Source organism: Phyllobates terribilis, unplaced genomic scaffold, assembly GCF_046119375.1.
Source record: "Phyllobates terribilis strain yellow unplaced genomic scaffold, ASM4611937v1 Scaffold_1__5_contigs__length_1240528914, whole genome shotgun sequence".
In the NCBI taxonomy this organism is placed as follows: domain Eukaryota; kingdom Metazoa; phylum Chordata; class Amphibia; order Anura; family Dendrobatidae; genus Phyllobates; species Phyllobates terribilis.
The window spans coordinates 519,805,579-519,825,980 of record NW_027362761.1 but is presented as its reverse complement, the minus strand read 5'-3'; positions in this window follow the sequence as shown (position 1 = coordinate 519,825,980).

The following is a 20,402-nucleotide window of genomic DNA, read 5'->3' as shown; positions in this document are numbered from 1 at the left end:
CCCATGCATATAATTGCTAGTAATTAATTTGGTAAATCGCCACAAAGGGTTTGCACACATTCCGTTATTATTTTTCTATGTCCCAAAAAGAGCTCAAGAGCAATATATAATATAGGAATAGTCTTATATCATAAAGAAGATGTCAGGGGTCCATATGCTAGCCTCAAATATCTATAACAGTAAAAGAGTTTCAGAGGCATATTGAATCCCATATATATAAGTAGGACTTCCTAGTACTCATATAGAGCTGTGGGGCATCTGGTAGTTGATCTTGTAGATCGCCACAAGAAAATAGTATACAGCCTGATTCTGTCTCTCAGTGTCATAAATCAGACTCAGAGACAGTAAAGACAATACGTGGTGTAACAAATACCTTGTGCGGTTGTTAAAGGTATGCTAGGGGTCCGCACGGACCCCTAGCATACCTTTAACAACCGCACACCATGACACAAGGTATTTGTTACACCACGTATTGTCTTTACTGTCTCTGAGTCTGATTTATGACACTGAGAGACAGAATCAGGCTGTATACTATTTTCTTGTGGCGATCTACAAGATCAACTACCAGATGCCCCACAGCTCTATATGAGTACTAGGAAGTCCTACTTATATATATGGGATTCAATATGCCTCTGAAACTCTTTTACTGTTATAGATATTTGAGGCTAGCATATGGACCCCTGACATCTTCTTTATGATATAAGACTATTCCTATATTATATATTGCTCTTGAGCTCTTATTGGGACATAGAAAAATAATAACGGAATGTGTGCAAACCCTTTGTGGCGATTTACCAAATTAATTACTAGCAATTATATGCATGGGATCTAGTGTGTCTCTGTAATATTTTTACTGTAATGGACTTTTTCTATATATAATGTCATTTCAGTCCTCTTCTTTTTCTCATCTTAAACTTCTATATGATTTATTTCTATGTTGTATATTTATATCGTGCCTAATAAAAATTACTATTTTTCATAAAACTGACCCCACAGTTTGTTTAAGAATTCCTGTCCATTCCTAATGGAACATAATAATTATAGATCACCAATGTGGTGATATGGACTCAGGAACTCACTGTTTTTTCGGCTTATTATTATATTGGGGACTGATCTCACTTCTCTAGTGATATCTTTATAGGTGTATAATTTATTATTATTATTTATAATTATAGCGCCAATTTTTCCATGGCACTTTACATCTGAAAAGGGGTATACGTAATAAAAAACAAGTACAATATTCATGAACAATACAAGTCAGCGACTGGTGCAGGAGAGAGGACCTTGCCCGCGGAAGTTCACAATCTACAGAGGATGGGTGAGGATACAGTAGGTGAGGGTAGAGCTGGTCATGCAGAGGTATAGGCGAACAAGGGACTTAATTAAATAAGGGAGGGGAACCTTAGGACGTCTCTGCTTGTTCCAGGACACTTTTGCCATAGGTTAAACTCTCAGCAGAGAGGATGTTTAGTCTATAATGTTTAACAAAAGTAGAATAAGAAGACCACGATACAGTTCTACAGATTTGTTCAAGTGGGATGTGAGCTTGTTCGGACCATGAGGCTGACGTTGATTGAGTGAAATTAGTGTAAGTGGGTGTGCCATAAAGATGAGATTCCCCATCACTGTGCAGTATTTGTGTCCGGAGACTGCCACCTACTGCCCAAGTAGAACCCTGCAAAACCAACAGGAAGGGGAAGAGATTCGGGAAGGACGAGTCTAGACGAGGCACCTAGTCAGGTGACCTTTATGACGCAGTTCCCCGATATAAAAGGCCAGAGTATCAAGGCGGGAAAGGATTTGGCGCCAACCAGTGAGACAAACAGAACGTGTACTAAGAGAGACGCCGAGGCCGAGACACCGGAACGTTCCAAGAAGCCTAAACCAGTGGATAAGTGTGCATCCGTGAGCGGGGTCCAGACAACGCCAGTCAAGATCCGTGGACCAGACCAAGCCGGTCAAAACTGGAGGCCCAGATCCGAGCCAATCAAGACCCGGGGCCCAGCCTTCATTTGTCTTTATTAGTGCATAATTAGAATATTTTCCAAGTAGAAAAGCATTGATTGTAGACAACTGAGATTTTAAAGTTTTAGGTCTAAACCTTTATCAAGAATATATTGCAGAAAGCACAGACTGGAGACCATCGAGTCAGGAAGACAATTTTGAGAGTTACACCACCAGGAACTGAATATCTTTCAAACTCTAGAATACCGCTTGACAGTAGCCAGACGTAAAGCAGAAGTTATTGTAGATATTACATTTTCCGGGAAGTCCCGATATCTTAGATCTTCATGCTGAGTCTCCAAGCCGTTAAGTGAAGCTTGAACAGTTCGAGATGGAGAAATTTTCCTTGGGATAGGAGGTCTTGGTGCAGAGGGCGCTTCCAGAGTTCACTTATAGAGAGTGTTAACATGAGCATAAACCAGGCAAGGCCAGACTTTCAGTATAACATCACCGGTCCCATAGGAGTGGCGACGGGTAGAAGTGTGCACTCGACCAGACCCTATGCACAAAGCCAGGCAAATAGCAAGTGAGTGTGCAATCACAAGCACGCAGTAACTCACCATACCACACTGCATTACCATAAGGAACGCCATGGTGCCGACAGGATGGAAGCGCATATACGTACCAACGGGAGCACAGCACTGAGGGACAAGACACTCGTAGTATACAGCCCAGACACACACAGTAAATGTGTGGAAACGATCCAGAAGCCAAGGGACAAGTTCACAACTTGATTGCAGGGGGGGTATTGTACATGGAAACTGTGGGCCCCCATCAACTTGTGTATACAGGATCCAAAATTGTAAAGATAGCCAAAAGTATGTCTCCTATCAAGCTGAAGAAAAAACTTGGACTCTTTCTTGCTCAGCTGTTTTTTGCAATTAGAATTTGTTAATTTGATTGTTATTTTAATTAGATGTTTTCACTGCTTACTAACATGTCTTCTATCCTGAGTAGGGGACCAGTATAACCCCCATTGTGAGCTTCCGCAGGACGTCCAGGAAAAGTAAAATTATGAAATATATACAGTACAGACCAAAAGTTTGGACACACCTTCTCATTTAAAGATTTTTCTGTATTTTCATGACTATGAAAATTGTACATTCACACTGAAGGCATCAAAACTATGAATTAACACATGTGGAATTATATACTTAACAAAAAAGTGTGAAACAACTGAAAATATGTCTTATATTCTAGGTTCTTCAAAGTAGCCACCTTTTGCTTTGATGACTGCTTTGCACACTCTTGGCATTCTCTTGATGAGCTTCAAGAGGTAGTCACCGGAAATGGTTTTCACTTCACAGGTGTGCCCAGTCAGGTTTAATAAATGGGATTTCTTGCCTTATAAATGGGGTTGGGACCATCAGGTGTGTTGTGCAGAAGTCTGGTGGATACACAGCTGATAGTCCTACTGAATAGACTGTTAGCTGTTTTTTTCTTGCCATAATAAAAATTCTAAGTAAAGAAAAACGAGTGGCCATCATTACTTTAAGAAATGAAGGTCAGTCAGTCCGAAAAATTGGGAAAACTTTGAAAGTGTCCCCAAGTGCAGTTGCAAAAACCATCAAGCGCTACAAAGAAACTGGTTCACATGAGGACCGCCCCAGGAAAGGAAGACCAAGAGTCACCTCTGCTTCTGAGGATAAGTTTATCCGAGTCACCAGCCTCAGAAATCGCAGGTTAACAGCAGCTCAGATTAGAGACCAGGTCAATGCCACACAGAGTTCTAGCAGCAGACACATCTCTTCAACAACTGCTAAGAGGAGACTTTGTGCAGCAGGCCTTCATGGTAAAATAGCTGCTAGGAAACCACTGCTAAGGACAGGCAACAAGCAGAAGAGACTTGTTTGGACTAAAGAACACAAGGAATGGACATTAGACCAGTGGAAATCTGTGCTTTGGTCTGTTGAGTCCAAATTTGAGATCTTTGGTTCCAACCACCGTGTCTTTGTGCGACGCAGAAAAGGTGAACTAATGGACTCTACATGCCTGGTTCCCACCGTGAAGCATGGAGGAGGAGGTGTGATGGTGTGGGGGTGCTTTGTTGGTGACACTGTTGGGGATTTATTCAAATTTGAAGGCATACTGAACCAGCATGGCTACCACAGCATCTTGCAGCGGCATGCTATTCCATCCGGTTTGCGTTTAGTTGGACCATCATTTATTTTTCAACAGGACAATGACCCCAAACACACCTCCAGGCTGTGTAAGGGCTATTTGACCAAGAAGGAGAGTGATGGGGTGCTAAGTTAGATGACCTGGCCTCCACAGTCACCAGACCTGAACCCAATCGAGATGGTTTGGGGTGAGCTGGACCGCAGAGTGAAGGCAAAAGAGCCAACAAGTGCTAAGCATCTCTGGGAACTCCTTCAAGATTGTTGGAAGACCATTTCGGGTGACTGCCTCTTGAAGCTCATCAAGAGAATGCCAAGAATGTGCAAAGAAGTCATCAAAGCAAAAGGTGGCTACTTTGAAGAACCTAGAATATAAGACATATTTTCAGTTGTTTCACACTTTTTTGTTAAGTATATAATTCCACATGTGTTAATTCATAGTTTTGATGCCTTCAGTGTGAATGTACAATTTTGATAGTCATGAAAATACAGAAAAATCTTTAAATGAGAAGGTGTGTTTTTGGTCTGTACTGTATATATGTGTATCCAATGATCTCATGATAACTGTGAAGACCCGGGGTCTTCCGTGGGCGTAACACTACTCAGACAATGCAAGCTGAGGGTAAAACAGTGTGACAATACTTTATTGAACCACAGAGTGGACAATAAACACACAGAACAGTCCCAAGAAGTACCCAAGATGGTACAACATTACACAGTCTCACCCTTCCTTCTCTGCTCACCTGGGATAGAACAGCTGTGACATTGGAGACTTCCAGGGCCGACTACCTCAACCAGTGGCCCCCCGCTTCTGGCGGGCCCCCACAGAGAGGAGGTAGCAGAAAGCTTAGGAAGCTAGCAGTCCATCAAAGTACAAAGCCAGGAGACTCAAGGGTCCCACCCTGGCCTCTCCGAGAGTTTCCATGGGGCCAGGTGACCAGTGGGTCCCTACTGGCAACTCCAAATGTCTCCATGAGTTCTAGGTGACTGGTGGGTCCCTACCCTCCTAGCAACCCCAAATCAACATATCCATGGGGCCAGGTGACTTCTTCGTCCTCTCCTGGACTCCCCAAAATGTATCCATGTCCCTCTGATGGTTAATGGAGCAGATCCGAATTTTTCCAGTCAGGGCCGGTACTCTTAGACTAGAATCATATAGAATACAAATCTGTGTCTCTTTGGATGCCATGCAATCCATCTACTTTCCTGAAGGATGTCTCTCATTCTCCTTGTAAGGTCTTTCTGATGTTCCTTGATTTTCTGTTCCAAGTCTCATTCTGTCTCCAGCACTACAGACATCCCTGTTTATATTTACATCTGTGTGAGGTCATCAGTCACAGGTAAGAGGTAAAGGTGCAGGTCTCACTCATTGTTTGAGCTAATCTATTTACATAGTTGGTATCACAGGGGCTATTGTAAATAATCGTTCAGCTGACTTAGTACAATTTGTCATTAGCATAGTAAACATGATTGTTTCCAAACAAATAGAATTCAGCATTCAGGGTTATACAAATACTATGACCTTTTTGATCAGCAAGAGAAATACAAATACATTTATAAATCAACACAACACAATAGTGTATTTCTCTTGACCTAGCAAATCTAATTGTTTGGCTTATTAAGATTTTAGGCTGTATCGTCACAATAATCATACGTGCAAAATAGATAAATTAATTAATAAAGTGCAAATGCATATAGATAAATATAAAGTGCTAAGCCGAGATAATACCTAAGTGGCAACCCTAAAAGAGAAGTATATAGTAGTATGAAATATGCTGAACCCATAATATTATATCCAGGTGGCTGGAGAATAAGATCAAATTGTTGAGATGCCAGTGAAGAGACCCCTTGCATATCGCTGCTCAAAGCAGGGAAGACTGCTGACTTGACAGATGTCCAGAAGGCAGTCATTGACACACTCCACAAGGTCCTAGAGTTCCTATTTTCATTTGGAAATCAAGGTCCCAGAGTCTGTAGGAAGAGTGGAGAGGCACACAATCCAAGCTGCTTGAGGTCTAGTGTGAAGTTTCCACAATCAGTGATGGTTTGGGGAACCATGTCATCTGCTGGTGTAGGTCCACTGGGTTTTATCAAGACCAAAGTCAGCGCAGCCGTCTACCAGGAAATTTTAGAGCACTTCATGCTTCCCTCTGCCGACAAGCTTTTTGGAGATGGAAATTTCATTCTCCAGCAGGACTTGGCACCTGTCCACACTGGCAAAAGTACCAATACCTTGATTGGCCAGCAAACTCGCCTGACCTTAACCTCATAGAGAATCTATGGGGTATTGTCAAGAGGAAGATGAGAGACACCAGACCCAACAATGCAGATGAGCTGAAGGCTGCTATCAAAGCAACCTGGGCTTCCATAACACCTCAGCAGTGCCACAGGCTGATCGCCTCCATGCCACGCCGCATTGATGCAGTAGTTGATGCAAAAGGAGCCCCGACCAAGTATTGAGTGCATTTACTGAGCATACATTTCAGTAGGCCAACATTTCTGATTTTAAAAACATTTTTCAAGCTGCTGTTATAAAGTATTCTAATTTACTGAGATAATGACTTTTGTGTTTTCATTGGCTGTAAGCCATAATCATCAACATTAACAGAAATAAACACGTGAAATAGATCACTCTGTCTGTAATGACTCCATATAATATATGAGTTTCACTTTTGGTATTGAAGAACTGAAATAAATTATCTTTTGGATGATATTCTAATTTAGTGAGATGCACCTGTATATAGTCAAAAATGCTTCACATGTGTCAGAAAAGTCATAATTACCATATGAAGACAAAGCACAGGAGGAACGGCGTGTGACGATACAGGGAAGGTGGTGGTGCTCATGCGCATGACAAACCAATCAGGCATCAGATACTATGTCTGCTTAGAGAATTGAGGTGCAGGGCGCATGCGCAGCATGCCGTTTCCAATCACGCGCGACGTAACGAGACATTCACAAGGTGTCATAGATACCAAGTGCAGACGGAGCATAAAGACAGCGGCGTATAAAGCAAGCTGGCGCCGAATCAGTGCGCATGCGCAAAGAAACCAATCAGATAATGGTCACAAAAATCAGAGAAGGCCAAGTATATGCAGGTGCATGCGCAGTCACTAGGGACTGAATATTTAAACATTAGGCAAAAGATATTAAAAATGCATGCCATACAGAGACATGGTGCTGATAGATATGTCACAGGATAGGAGGAGCACATGTAGGAGGCAGAAGCCAACAAATACGGAGGTCAAGAGCAGGCTACCAAGAAGAAAAAATCCACTTGTTAAAAGGGTATAACCCTATATATTATAGCAATAGCAGCAATTATGATATATTGGCCACATATACATGAAAGATGAAGCAGTGGCAGAGATGCAGAGAGTATAGCACGTACACAGATATTCCTATACATGGGAAATGGAATCAAAGATAAAAAATATAGAAAAGAAAAAAAGAAAAATGGAAAATATAGGAATGTGCATAAACAAGAAAGTGAAATTAAATAAAGCAAGTATGCAATTGCAAAAAAAGTGAAATAAACCAGGCACATTGTAGGAGAGGTGCAGAAAATCAAAAACCAAAACACACACATATAATGAATCATGATGATAAAAATTAAAGATATAGATGTTAGTCCAGATAGATGAGCCGCTGTATTGAAGGTTAGTATGATGAGAAGATGCCATGATGTAAAGGCCCCGTCACACTAAGCGATGCAGCAGCGATCCCGACAACGATACGACCTGTCAGGGATCGTTGCTGCATCGCTAATACATCGCTGGTGAGCTGTCAAACAGGCAGGCTCACCAGCGATGAGGGGAGCAGCGACATCGTGGAAAGAATCGTTCCACGATGTCCTGCTCCCGTTACCAGCCTGCTGCTTAAGCAGGAGCAGGCTGGTAACTATGGTAAACATCGGGTTACTAAGTGCGCGTGTGCCCCTAGTAACCCGCTGTTTACCATGGATACCAGCCAGATCGTTGGTCCCGCTGGTCACACACAGCGATGTGTGCTGGCCAGCGGGAGGCCAACGACCAAAAAATGGTCCAGGACACTTTGCAACGATCAGCGACCTCACAGCAGGGGCCTGATCGCTGCAAAGTGTCACACATAGCGACATCGCTGGTGAGGTCGCTGGTGAGTCACCAAAACCGTGACACAGCAGTGATCTTGCTAGCGATATCGCTTAGTGTGACGGGGCCTTAATAGTCCAAATGATAATAATGAAGGTCAAACACAAGAAAGGATGCTAATGCTTAAAACAGATAAGGCGCTGCAGAAACGGTTGATTAGTCAGGGAGCTAGCAAGCTGTAGTAATCCAAATGATGGTGGATATAAAGCAGATGAGGGGATGCTTGTTAGTCCAGATAGAGGAATCGCTGTGATAGGCGTTAATTTAATGAAGAAATAACAAGATGTGTTAGTCCAAGAAGTAATCACAGCAACGAATGTTGAACTAGTAGGGAGACATCAAGGCTTATTAATCAGAATAAAGCAGCAAAATTCCTTATATAACAAAGAGGGGAAAAAGAAAAAGGAAAGGAAGAGAAACATAATATAATTGTTTATATTTTATAGAAACCAGAGAAAAGCAATTCCTCATTGAGACCCATGTGTAAAGCATTATAGGTTTGGGTTACTGTTTGGACCAATATCATTACCATAGTCTCAGGTAACATTGGAGGAGAGGTGTCTGTCCTATTATGGACGCATTGGATGGACTGTTTGTTTCTTAGCTATGTTGGCTTTTTAATTGTTTTTAATTGTCTATGTTCATCTATGTACTTAATACAATTTTCATTATTATTATTTTTGGTGATCCCAGTGTAATTTGCACACTTCTTTTTTCTTCTCGTCTCATCATTTGGTTTTGTGCTCAGTTTGATATTTGGTAGTCCCCTCGGATCCTTTTTTACATGTGGAGGGTTTTGTGAGAGGAGGGACTATGGGGGAACCATAGGATGTGGTCTATGAGAGGGGGGTCTATGGACAAGTGGTGGATGAGGGGAGTGGTTTGTAAGAGAGCAAAGACTTGGGGGACAGTCTGCAAAAGTTCAGGGACCACAAGGAGCAGTCAGTGAATGTGGCCAGTGGAGAATGGGGGGAACCATGGTGAGTGGTCTCTTATAGGGGTACCATGGGAAGCAGTTTATGTGAAATGAGAGACAACCGGGATCAGAAGATGAAAGGACCGGTCTGTGAGAGATGGGGACCCTGGGGATAAATCTATAAGGAAGAGGAGGCAGGTGTTCAACATATAGATTCATGGCAGAGTGTACAGCATGTGCTGTGATGAATATAAAGGTGTCTGCACTGTTGCATCATGATGTTCTTTATGGGGGTCTGTCTGAAAAGTGACAGTGAGCCCTGGACCCACAAGTACCAGCCCCCTGTGCACACCCCTTCTCTCCAGTTTTGCATTACCCAAGGGACAAGCCCCCTTCACACAGCTCCTGCCCCCCATTTCTGCATTACCCAAGGTACAAGCCCCCTGCACACAGCCCATGCCCCCCAGTTCCTGCATTACCCACAGGTACAAGCCCCTTGCATACAGCTCCTGCGCCCCATTTCCGCATTACCCAAGATACAAACCGCCTACACACAGCCCCTGCCCCCCCAGTTCTGCATCACCGAGGTACAAGCCCCCTGCACTCCAGTTCCGCATTACCCACAGGTACTAGCCCCCTGCAAGCAGTCCACATAATTAATTAGCATTTTATTGCATGAAATAAGTATTTGATACAATAGAAAAACAGAACTTAATATTTTTGTTTGCAATTACAGAGGTTAGACGTTTCCTGTAGTTCTTGACCAGGTTTGCACACACTGCAGCAGGGATTTTGACCCACTCCTCCATACAGATCTTCTCCAGATCTTTCAGGTTTCAGGGCTTTCACTGGGCAACATTGAGTTTCAGATCCCTCCAAAGATTTTGTATTGGCTTCAGGTCTGGAGACTGGCTAGGCCACTCCTGGACCTGGAAATACTTCTTACGGAGTCACTCCTTAGTTGCCCTGGCTGTGTGTTTTGGGTCATTGTCATGCTAGAAGACCCATCCACGACCCATCTTCTATAAAGAGGGAAGGAGGTTGTTGTTCAGAATCTCACAATACATGACCCCATCCATCCTCCCTTCAATATGGTGCAGTCGTCCAGCAATAAAGTATTGACACAATGTTTTACACATAAAATGTGAACACCCGTGGTCTTCCGTGGGCGTAACGCTACTCAGACAACACAGGGTGAGGGTAAAACATTGTGGCAATACTTTATTGAACCACAAAGCGGACAATAAACACATAGAACAGTCCCAGCAAATACCTAAGATGGTACAACATTATACAGTCTCATCCTTCTGCTCCGCCCACTTGGGATAGAACAACTGCAACTTTGGGACTTCCAGAGCCAACTACCTCAACCAGTGGCCTCCCGCTTCTGGCGGGCCCCCACAGAGCGAAGGTAGCGGCAAGCTTAGGAAGTTAGCAGTCTTTAGAGGTACAAGGCCAGGAGACCCAAGGGTCCCACCCTAACCTTTTCAAGAGTTTCCATGCGGCCAGATGACTGGCTGGTCCCAATCTGACTTCTCCGAATGTCTCCATGGGTTCCAGGTGACCGGTGGGTCCCTCCTGGCAACCCTAAACAACATATCCATGGGGCCAGGTGACTTCATTGCCCCAACCTCGTCTCCCCAAACGTATCCATGGTCTCTCTGATGGTCAATGGAGCAGATCTGCATCTTTCCAGTCAGGGCTATATACCCTTAGGCTAGGATCATGTAGAATCCAAATCTGTGTCTCTTTGGTTAAATCCATGCTTCCAAGCTGAAGGTCTCAGAGAGTCTGACCCTTGACTCTCCCTATAAAGTCTCTTTCCAATTTCTGTTTCATGTCTGACTGCTACAGATGCACATGCCCCTTAAAATAGTTACAGTTGTCCTTGCAAGTACACATTCACAGGTAAGGGGTTAGTGAGGGCATTACTCACAGGGCTAAGCTATCATTGTTTGAGCATTTAATGAGTTTGCTTAGTTTGTCCTCCTGTCTTATGAGTCAATAAGCCACAGGGTCCACAAAGGTTAATCAACATAATTAGCAAACATTCATTGTTCTTCAGACCAATAGAAGACAACACAAAGATAATAGTGTATTTCAAATCTAAACGTCTGGCTGATAAAGATTTTAAGCTGTATCGTCACTGGTACCAAATACTAATGAAATGTATGTAAACTTTTGACTTTGCAGTAAGTAATAAAAATGTCTTAAAACATTCTCTCTGTCTTATTATTCTGGCATTTGGCAAATATTAAAAATTATTGTAATCCTATTTGACCTAAAACGGGAAAGGTTTATTCTGATTTCATGTCAGATAGAGGACCCAGGGGACGGAACAGACGTCGCCCGACAAGGCCCGCAGGTACCGGATTGGGACACTAGGTATGAGGTGCAGGGAGACGGCCAGAGAGAGGACACAGAAGGGGTCCCGTTAAGTACTCCGGAGATATCTGAGGGTTGCCCGAACCCCTCCCTGAGTAAGCGCAGCACGACGAGGGACGTTAGGCTGGTACCTGAAACTTGGACTGCAATAACCGTGCATAAAGACCCTGAGGACTGCACTCCATTGTCTCTGTGATTATTGCTGCGCCATCAAACCCTGCACTACAACGCCCAGCATCACCTATAACATCTACACTGCCCTGGAGCTAAGCTCTACCTGTGGAGAGCTGTGGCGCCCCTGAGGGTTCTGTCGCCACAGAGGTACTGCACCTCACCCAGAGGTGTGGCATCTCCTTCTCTCAGGTAAGGATAGAGTGCTGCCCGGGACCCCAACACCTGCACTCAACACTACACTACTCCAGGCCGGCTGGAAGGGCATTATGCCCTTCTTTTGCTGTCCCATCCCTGGCTGGAGTGGGGGGAAACAGAGTGAGGGGGAACCATGTAGTGGGTGTGGGTGGAGGACGCAGACCAGGGGAGCACTTGAAGAGGAGGTGTATATAAAGGGGGGCCATCTTATGAGTCAGTCAGTCAGTCAGTGAGAGAGTCAGAGGAGGAGAAGTGAAGGGAGCAGAGGCTCTTCAGGAGCTCTGCTCCGGAGGCAGGCTCGGCCTGTCATGTCCAAGGCTGAGAGAGGAGTGGGAGCAAGGGAGGAAGGCTCCAGGAATTGAAGGGATCCCAGGGGGTACGGTGAGTGCAGGACGGCACCCGTATGCCCGAATCTGCCAGGTGTCAGAAGGATCAGGCCACAAGAAGGGAACTGGTCCCTGGACTGGCCGAGTTACTTCAGGTCTCGACTAGAAAACTGGAGGCCCCTGCACTTTCAAGGTGCAGTTGCCACATCCGCACCTAAGCCGCCGAGAAGGGCACCAAGCAAGGTCCGGTAACTCCAAGTTGCCCAGAGGGATCTCAAGGTACCCGATCGGGACTTTGTGTGGCAGGGCGCAGGGCAGGAGGGAGAGACCCAGTGTGGGAAGTCGGCTAAGGAAGGAACATAAAGAGAGGGGTCCCATTAAGTGCTCCTGAGATACCTGGGAGAGTGCTGAACCCCTGCCTGGTAAATGCAGTGCGACGTGGGAAACGGTCACCTGTATGGTGCCATCTGAAGAACCTAAATAACTGTGAGTAAAACTCGGATGACTGCACCCCACTGTTTCTGTCAGTTATTTCTACCACGTTATCGCTCCTGCACTACAACGCCCAGCATCACCATCAGCCCTACACTGCCCTGGAGCTGCATGTGGAGAGCCGCACCAACCCAGCTGTCCTAACATCTGCTCCAGAGGTCTGCAGCAGCGCCAGTACCCATTACCGGGAACCACAGGTGGCGTCACGAGACAAAACCGTTATTCACCCCTTCAAGCAACAGCCCCTTTTTAAAGAGTGACCCCAGAGTATGGGCCCGGGAGCCGACTGCCGTGACCTCCCAAGAAGGTAAAGGCCCGGGTACCGAGTCCCCCATATCCCCCTGGGCGAGTCAGAGCCACACCAGCTTTGCTGTACAAACATCAGCTCCAGAGGACCTGCTCCGCAGCGGCGGCTCCCTTTAGCCGCATACCACAGGTGGCGTCACGAACTTTGTACATAAATCCCCTATAAAAATCCCCTTTTGATTGACCGCCCTGGGTCACGGACCGGGTCACCGCCACTGTGACATCTCACCTAGCAACGACCGGCTCGGCACCGAGTACCCCACGGCCCAGGGGGCGCGTCATATACATGTCCCCTATCCTGGTATACATGTTCCTCTTTCTGGTATACATGTGCTCTGTTCTGCCTCTACGTGAAAAACAAAAACACAAAACATTCTTCTCACCTTCTTCCAATCCCATGACGTGCAGTGTCCTCGTCTGTCGCCGACACCGAGGCCGGCAGCTGACATTGGCGTGCCTGCTATAGTAAGGAATGATGTCAGCTGCTGGCCTTTGATTTTCTGGCGGCGTGTATTGCAGCGCAGGGAGCCAGAGTATCTCTGCTCTGCAATACACTTCGGCTGAATGTGTGTCCTCGAAAACACATCCAACTGAAGTAGGCGCTGGGGTCGGCGGGCACCCCTCCTGTATGGGCCCAGTTGTGGTTTCCCCCCATCGTTATGCCCCTTTATACCTTCATTGAATGTGTAGCTGCCACTGATGGCTACTGCAGAATAGCTTCTATTCTTCTGTGTAAATCTGGCTGCTGCCAGAGCTGATAACGGCTGCATGGTGGGCGTGCTGGGTGTCGGACTTCCACAGAGCCAATATTGGTGATCTATCCTCTATATAGATCATCAATATGTTATGACTCGACAATCCTTTAAAGTCAGCCACACCCGCCAACTTACACAGGACCAACTGCACGTTAGATGTCTATTGAGACATCAGACTCTCCAGTAACATATTTAAATGCCCGTTCCTTTGAATATTGGGGGTTTAGACCAGAGATGTCTAGAAGAGATGAGCGGATACTTTTACGGGACTCTGTTCCAGTGTCTAGGTCAGCGGTACCTGGTAGCAAGATGGAAGTCCTGCGAATCTCTTACTTTCCGGCTTAGCTTTTGTTTAGCCAGGGCTTGCACAAATGATGTTGTGCCAGCCCTGACTAAACAAATGTTGCACTGGGGATGCTGGAAGGTAATTGATTTTTGGGCCTTCTGTTAAAATGCCAAAAGTAACACTGACCAGGATACTGGACCGAAGTTTTGTACATCGATCTGCTCATCTCTAGTGTCTAGCAGTGGCTTTCCCTATTGACTACACATAAACCCTCAGTCATACTGATCATTCTATTATATGGGGGAGTCGGAAGAGATATGTGTCGGCAGGACAAGTGTCTTGTCATTAGCCAACTCATGTCTACGGCCACCTCAAAATCCAGAAAGCCATTCTCCAACCTACCATAAAAATGCAGGATAGGTAAAGGCTGTTACAGCCTCAGCTAAGTGTAGCGTTGGTGCCTTTGCCTCCTGCCTGGCAGAGACGCCGATACCCTTACCGCCACGGTCTGGGTCCTGCATCCTCCACTCAAACTCCTGTCCTCCCCGCTGTGCCTGCCTGGGGTGCGTGCGCTGCACGCAGATCCCCGGGCACTGTACTTAGGGCGTGCGTGCACTCCCTGCTTTTTAAAGGGGCCGCGCAAGCTGCCCTAAGATGTCCCCGGCCAATGGCCGGAGGACATTCCCTATTTAAGTCACCTCCTCCAAAATGGAAGTGCCTGTGCAACATATTAGTTAGGTTCCCTAACCTTCCTGCCAGTTCTCAGGTCCCATCCGTGCCCGCCAGCCTGTCAGCCGTGCCCGCCAGCCTGTCTATCAGCCGTGCCCGCGAGCCTGTCTACCAGCCGTGCCCGCTTGCCTGTCTACCAGCCTTGCCCGCCTGCCTGTCTACCAGTCGTGCCCGCCTGTCTGTCTACCAGCTGTGCCCGCCTGCCTGCCTACCAGCCGTGTTTATCTGCGGTGCCAGTCTGTGCCTGTCACCAGTCCCGTGGGAGTCGCCTGCTCTCACACGAGGTCGGTCCCGGAGTAGCACCTGGTCCAACTTCCCGATCCTTCCTTGGTTCACGGAGTCGATTAAGCCACCGTATAGCCAAGGTCGATCCGTGTGAGGCCCCTAGTTACGCCCCTCCAGTCCCTCCTTGTACCACGGCACAGTGGTTCCACCACGCGGCATTGTAACAGTTTGCACAGACCATGGAATCCGGTGGCTCCCAGGCTGCTTCGGTCTCGGACCTTTACCAAGAGGTCTCCCGCCAAAGATCGCAACAGGATACAATCCTGTCTTTCTTGTGGACTGTACACACCTGCCTGGATGCCCTATCTACCCTGGTTGCGCCTGTCTCTACCCAAGCGGTAACCACCCTGGCAGCACCGCAACCCAGTGGCGGTATGGCACTCAACGTTGGACTTCGACTTTATGCTCCTCCACGCTTTGGCGGTGATCCTGCTCTATGTCAGGGTTTAATTAATCAGTGTACGCTGCACTTTGAGCTCCTGGCTCATCAGTTTACTTCTGACCGGGCTAAAGTGGCATTTATCATGTCTCATCTCTCTGGAGAGGCATTGGTATGGATCAATCTCCTATGGGAGAGAAGGGATCCTTTGGTTTCCAACCTCCAGGCTTTCCTTGAGGCCTTCCGGAAGGTTTTCGATGAACCTGGACGCACATCCTCGACTGCCTCCTCTCTTCTTCGTCTACGCCAGGGGAGTCTCACAGTGGGCCAGTACGCTGTGCGTTTTCGCACCCTCGCATCAGAGCTCGCCTGGAATAACGAGGCTCTGGTGGCTACCTTTTGGGAGGGCCTTTCTGGGCGGATCAAGGACGAACTGGCCGGTTGTGACATACCCACCTCCCTGGATGACCTAGTGTCTCTGGCCACATTGATCGACATTTGGTTCCAGGAGCGTTCTAAGGAGGTGATCCATGAGAAGAGACCTCTACGTCTTTCTCCTACCTTCCAAAGGCCGCTTTCACAACAAACCTCTGCCCTAGCCTCAGCATCCATCCAAAAACCTATGCAGGTGGATCAGGTGAAGGTGGTCAAGTCTCGCCAGGAGGTCCGACGCGCTGAGGGAAGATGCTTTTATTGTGGCAGTTCGGAGCATGTGATCCGCTCCTGTCCAGAGAGACCGGGAAATTCCAGTGCCTAGGATCGCTTGGAGAGGCCGATCTGGGCAAGAATTCTTCCTCTCCATCTCTGACTCTGTCTATATCGGTTTCTTGTGGCAACTAGTGTTGAACAAATTTGTTCGGCATTTCAAATTCGGGTTCGTGTTCAGGGTTCCGGCTTGTTTGCGCAAAAAAAATCGGCTCCGCCCACGAACATCCCTGATTTGCCAAGCTGTCACGCAGATAACATCGCTCAACACTAGTGGCAACGTCCTTTTTTTCGAGACTGCTTATCTGGACTCCGGTGCTGCTGGGAACCTCATCCAACAAGCCATTGTGGACAAGTACCAGATCCCTATCCAACGTCTTCCGGATCCGTTGGCGGTCACCTCGGTGGATGGGAGGCCCCTTTCCGGGTCCATCTTGTTCATCACCGAGCCCGTAGTTCTCCAGATTGGTAATCTCCTTCTACTTGTTGTCCGGCCTCTCTCACCCTTTGCTGCCTTGGCTTCAGAGACACAAGCCAGTCTTGAATTGGAGTTCGGGAGAGGTGCTCCGCTGGGGTCAGGAGTGTCACAAGACCTGCTTGGTTCCTGTCCGTCCTACCCGACCTCCGTCCACTCCAGCTAATTTACCCAGCTTGCCGGCACCCTACTGGTCTCACGCTGATGTCTTTGACAAGACGGAGGCTGAGACTCTACCTCCTCATAGGCCGTATGACTGTCTCATTGACCTCGTTCCTGGTGCCTCGCCACCCCATGACTGTAATAAGCAGTTCTTCCTGGAGGCTGATACCTCAGGGGCCGGAGCAGTTTTCACCTAAAAATTGTCATCAGGGCGCATGGTGACGCGCGGCTTCTTTTCCAAACTCTTCTCATCTTCGGAGCACAGTTACTCCATTGGAGATCGGGAATTGCTTGCCATCAAACTGGCGCTAGAGTGGCGGTTCTTACTAGAAGGGGCTCTGGATCCGGTGGTCATCTACACGGACCATAAGAATCTCGCCTACTTGCAGTCCGCTCAACGACTCAATCCTTGTCAGGCCAGGTGGTCTCTGTTCTTTGCCCGTTTCAATTTCACTCTCAATTTCCGTCCGGTAAATAAAAATATAAAGGCAGATGCACTTTCCCGATCATTTCTGTCTACCGACCAAGAGGAGGAGCTTCAACACATCATTGAGCCCTCCAGAATAATTACTGTCTCTCCGTTTGACCTGTCTCATCTTGCTCCTGGCAAGACTTTTGTGGCGGCTCCGGATAAGAAGAGGGTCCTAGTCTGGGGTCATTCGTCTAAACTGTCAGGCCATGCTGGTCAGAAGAAAACACTGCTGCTAATTTCCCAACATTATTGGTGGCCAACCCTGCACAAGGACTTCTTCCTCTACCTGTGCCTTCCGTTCCATGGCAACATATTGCGATGGATTTCATCACAGATCTTCCTGTATCAGCCGGTTGTACTGTCATTTGGGTTGTCGCTGACCGCTTCTCCAAGATGGCCCACTTCATTCCCTTGCAGAGTCTTCCCTCTGCGCCAGTGCTGGCCAAAGACTTCATCCTTCACATCTTCCGTCTCCATGGCCTACCTCTTCATATAATCTCGGATAGGGGAGTTCAATTTACTTCTTGCTTCTAGAGAGCCACATGCAAGCTTCTGAATGTCGCGTTGGATTTCTCATCGGCCTATCATCCTCGGTCCAATGGCCTGGTTGAGAGTATCAATCAGATCCTCACTAGCTTCCTTCGGCACTTCACCAACGCTCACCATAACAACTGGGTGGAACTTCTGCCTTGGGTCGAATTCTCCTACAATAACCATGTGAGTGAATCCTCAGCCAAGTCTCCATTTTTTGTAGTGTTTCCACTTCTGTTGACAATCATGCTGCGTAGACTCTCGTCAAAGACTTTTCTGAGATTTGGGAGGACACTAAGTCTGCGCTGCTGCAGTCATCTGAGCGGATGAAGAAACATGCCGATAAGAAATGTCTGGACCCGCCTCTATGTCATCCGGGGGACAAGGTCTCGTTATCCTCCAAGTATGTTCATCTCAAGATTCCTCATACAAGTTGAGCCCGCTGCTCCTCGGTCCTTTCGAAATCCTGAATCAAATAAATCCAGTGGCGTACAAGTTGAAATTCCCTGCCTCATTACGGATCCCCAATTCCTTTCATGAGTCCCTCCTCAAACCTGTCGTCCTCAATTCTTTCTCTGACGATCCAGGTACCACTCCAGCTCCAGTCTCCGCTGAGGACGTTTTTGAGGTAGAGAATAGTGTTGAGCGAGTATGTTCTGTTAACCCTTTCGCCGAGTACGCTCGGGCCGAGCACCGAGTATTTATAGCTGCTCGGTGATATGCTTGAATCACTCCCGTGTGCATGATTTGCGACTGTTTGACAGTTTTATTACATGGGAGGAATGTCTATTTCTTACATATTCCTCACATGTAATAAAGCTGCCAAACAGTTGCAAATCATGCACATGGGAGGGATTCAAGCATATCACAGAGCAGCTATAAATACTCGGAGCTTGGCCCGAGCGTACTCGGACAGAACATACTCGCTCAACTCTAGTAGAGAACATTCTGGCTACCAAGAGGGTAAGAGTAAAGACTTTCTTTCTTGTGGATTGGAAGGGTTTGGTCCTGAGGAGAGGTCTTGGGAGCCCAGGGAGAACATTCATGCTCCTCTGCTTCTGGAGAAATTTCTTGCGGGCTTGAAAAAGAGGGGGCGTAAAGAGGGGGGTACTGTAGCGCAGAGACGCCGATCCTCTTACCGCTGCGGCCTGAGTCCTGCATCCTCAGCTCCTCCTCCTGTCCTCCCCGCTGTGCCTCCCTGGGGTGTGCGCGCTGCACGCAGATCCCTGGGCACTGTACTTATGGCGTGTGCGCTCCCTGCTTCTTAAAGGGACCGCGCGTCGTCCTAAGATGTCCCCGGCCAATGGCCAGAGGACATCCCCTATTTAAGGCACCTCCTCCAAAATGGAGGTGCCTGTGCAACATGTTAGTTAGGTTCCCTAACCTTCCTGTCAGTTCTCAGGTCCCAGCCGTGTCCGCCAGCCTGTCAGCCGTGCCCGCCAGCCTGTCTATCAGCCGTGCCCGCCAGTCTGTCTACCAACCGTGCCCGCTTGCCTATCAGTCGTGCCCGCTAGCCTATCATCCGTGCCCGCCAGCCTGTCTACCAGCCGTACCCGCCTGCCTGTCTTCCAGTCGTGCCTGCCTGCCTGTCTACCAGCCGTGTCTGTCAGCCTGTCTACCAGCCATACTTATCTGCGGTGCCAGTCTGTGCCTGTCACCAGTGCCGTGGGAGTCGCTTGCTCTCACACGAGGTCGGTCCCGGAGTAGCACCTGGTCCACCTTCCCGGTCCTTCCTTGGTTCACGGAGTTGACTAAGCCAAAGTATAGCCAAGGTCAGTCCATTTGAGGCCCCTAGTTACGCCCCTCCGGTCTCTCCTTGTACCATGGCACAGTGGTTCCACCACCCGGGATCGTAACACTAAGCCTCACTTAAAAGAAGTCATGTAACAGATATTTTAAAATAGTAATGTAAATAAGACACAAGTCCAGACAAATGTCATTTTCCAAAACTTTATTTAGCATTGACTTAGAAAATTAAAATCATTAATATATAAACTCAATCTTAAATTTAAAAAAAGCTGCAGAGGCAACAGTTTTTCTTCTGAAACTCCTTTGTCGTCAAGTTGCCCTTCTGTCAAAGGCCCTGCTTGTTCTTGGTCTTCCCCATTGTGCGAATTCTGAAGACCAGGATTGCTCCTCGGGGTCAGGCTCTTCTTGACTAGCCGTGAGGTCAGAATGTCTTGGAGATATTTAGCCTTCAGTTTAGGAAAGCAAGAGGGGAATAAGATGAATGTGATGTACTGACAAGACAGAGCTAAAAAACAATATGTATGAAATAACATGTGACGTTGCAAGTTGCACAAAAAATTGGGCCACAATGACCAAAGTGCAGTAGCATTAAAGAGCTTACAAAATGCATGATTTAAGGAGAATTTGTCATTTGCCATAAATATGTATTATTTTTTTTACCAAAACAACTTTTGGGGAACAAAAGCACTTAGACCAGGTAAAATACTTAACGTATTTTTCGGACTAGAAGATGTGTGGTGTCCCTGAGGGTTCAGTCGCCACAGAGGTGATGCCTCACTCTCTGGTAAGGAAAGGGTACAGCCCGGGACCCCAACACCTGCATCCAACA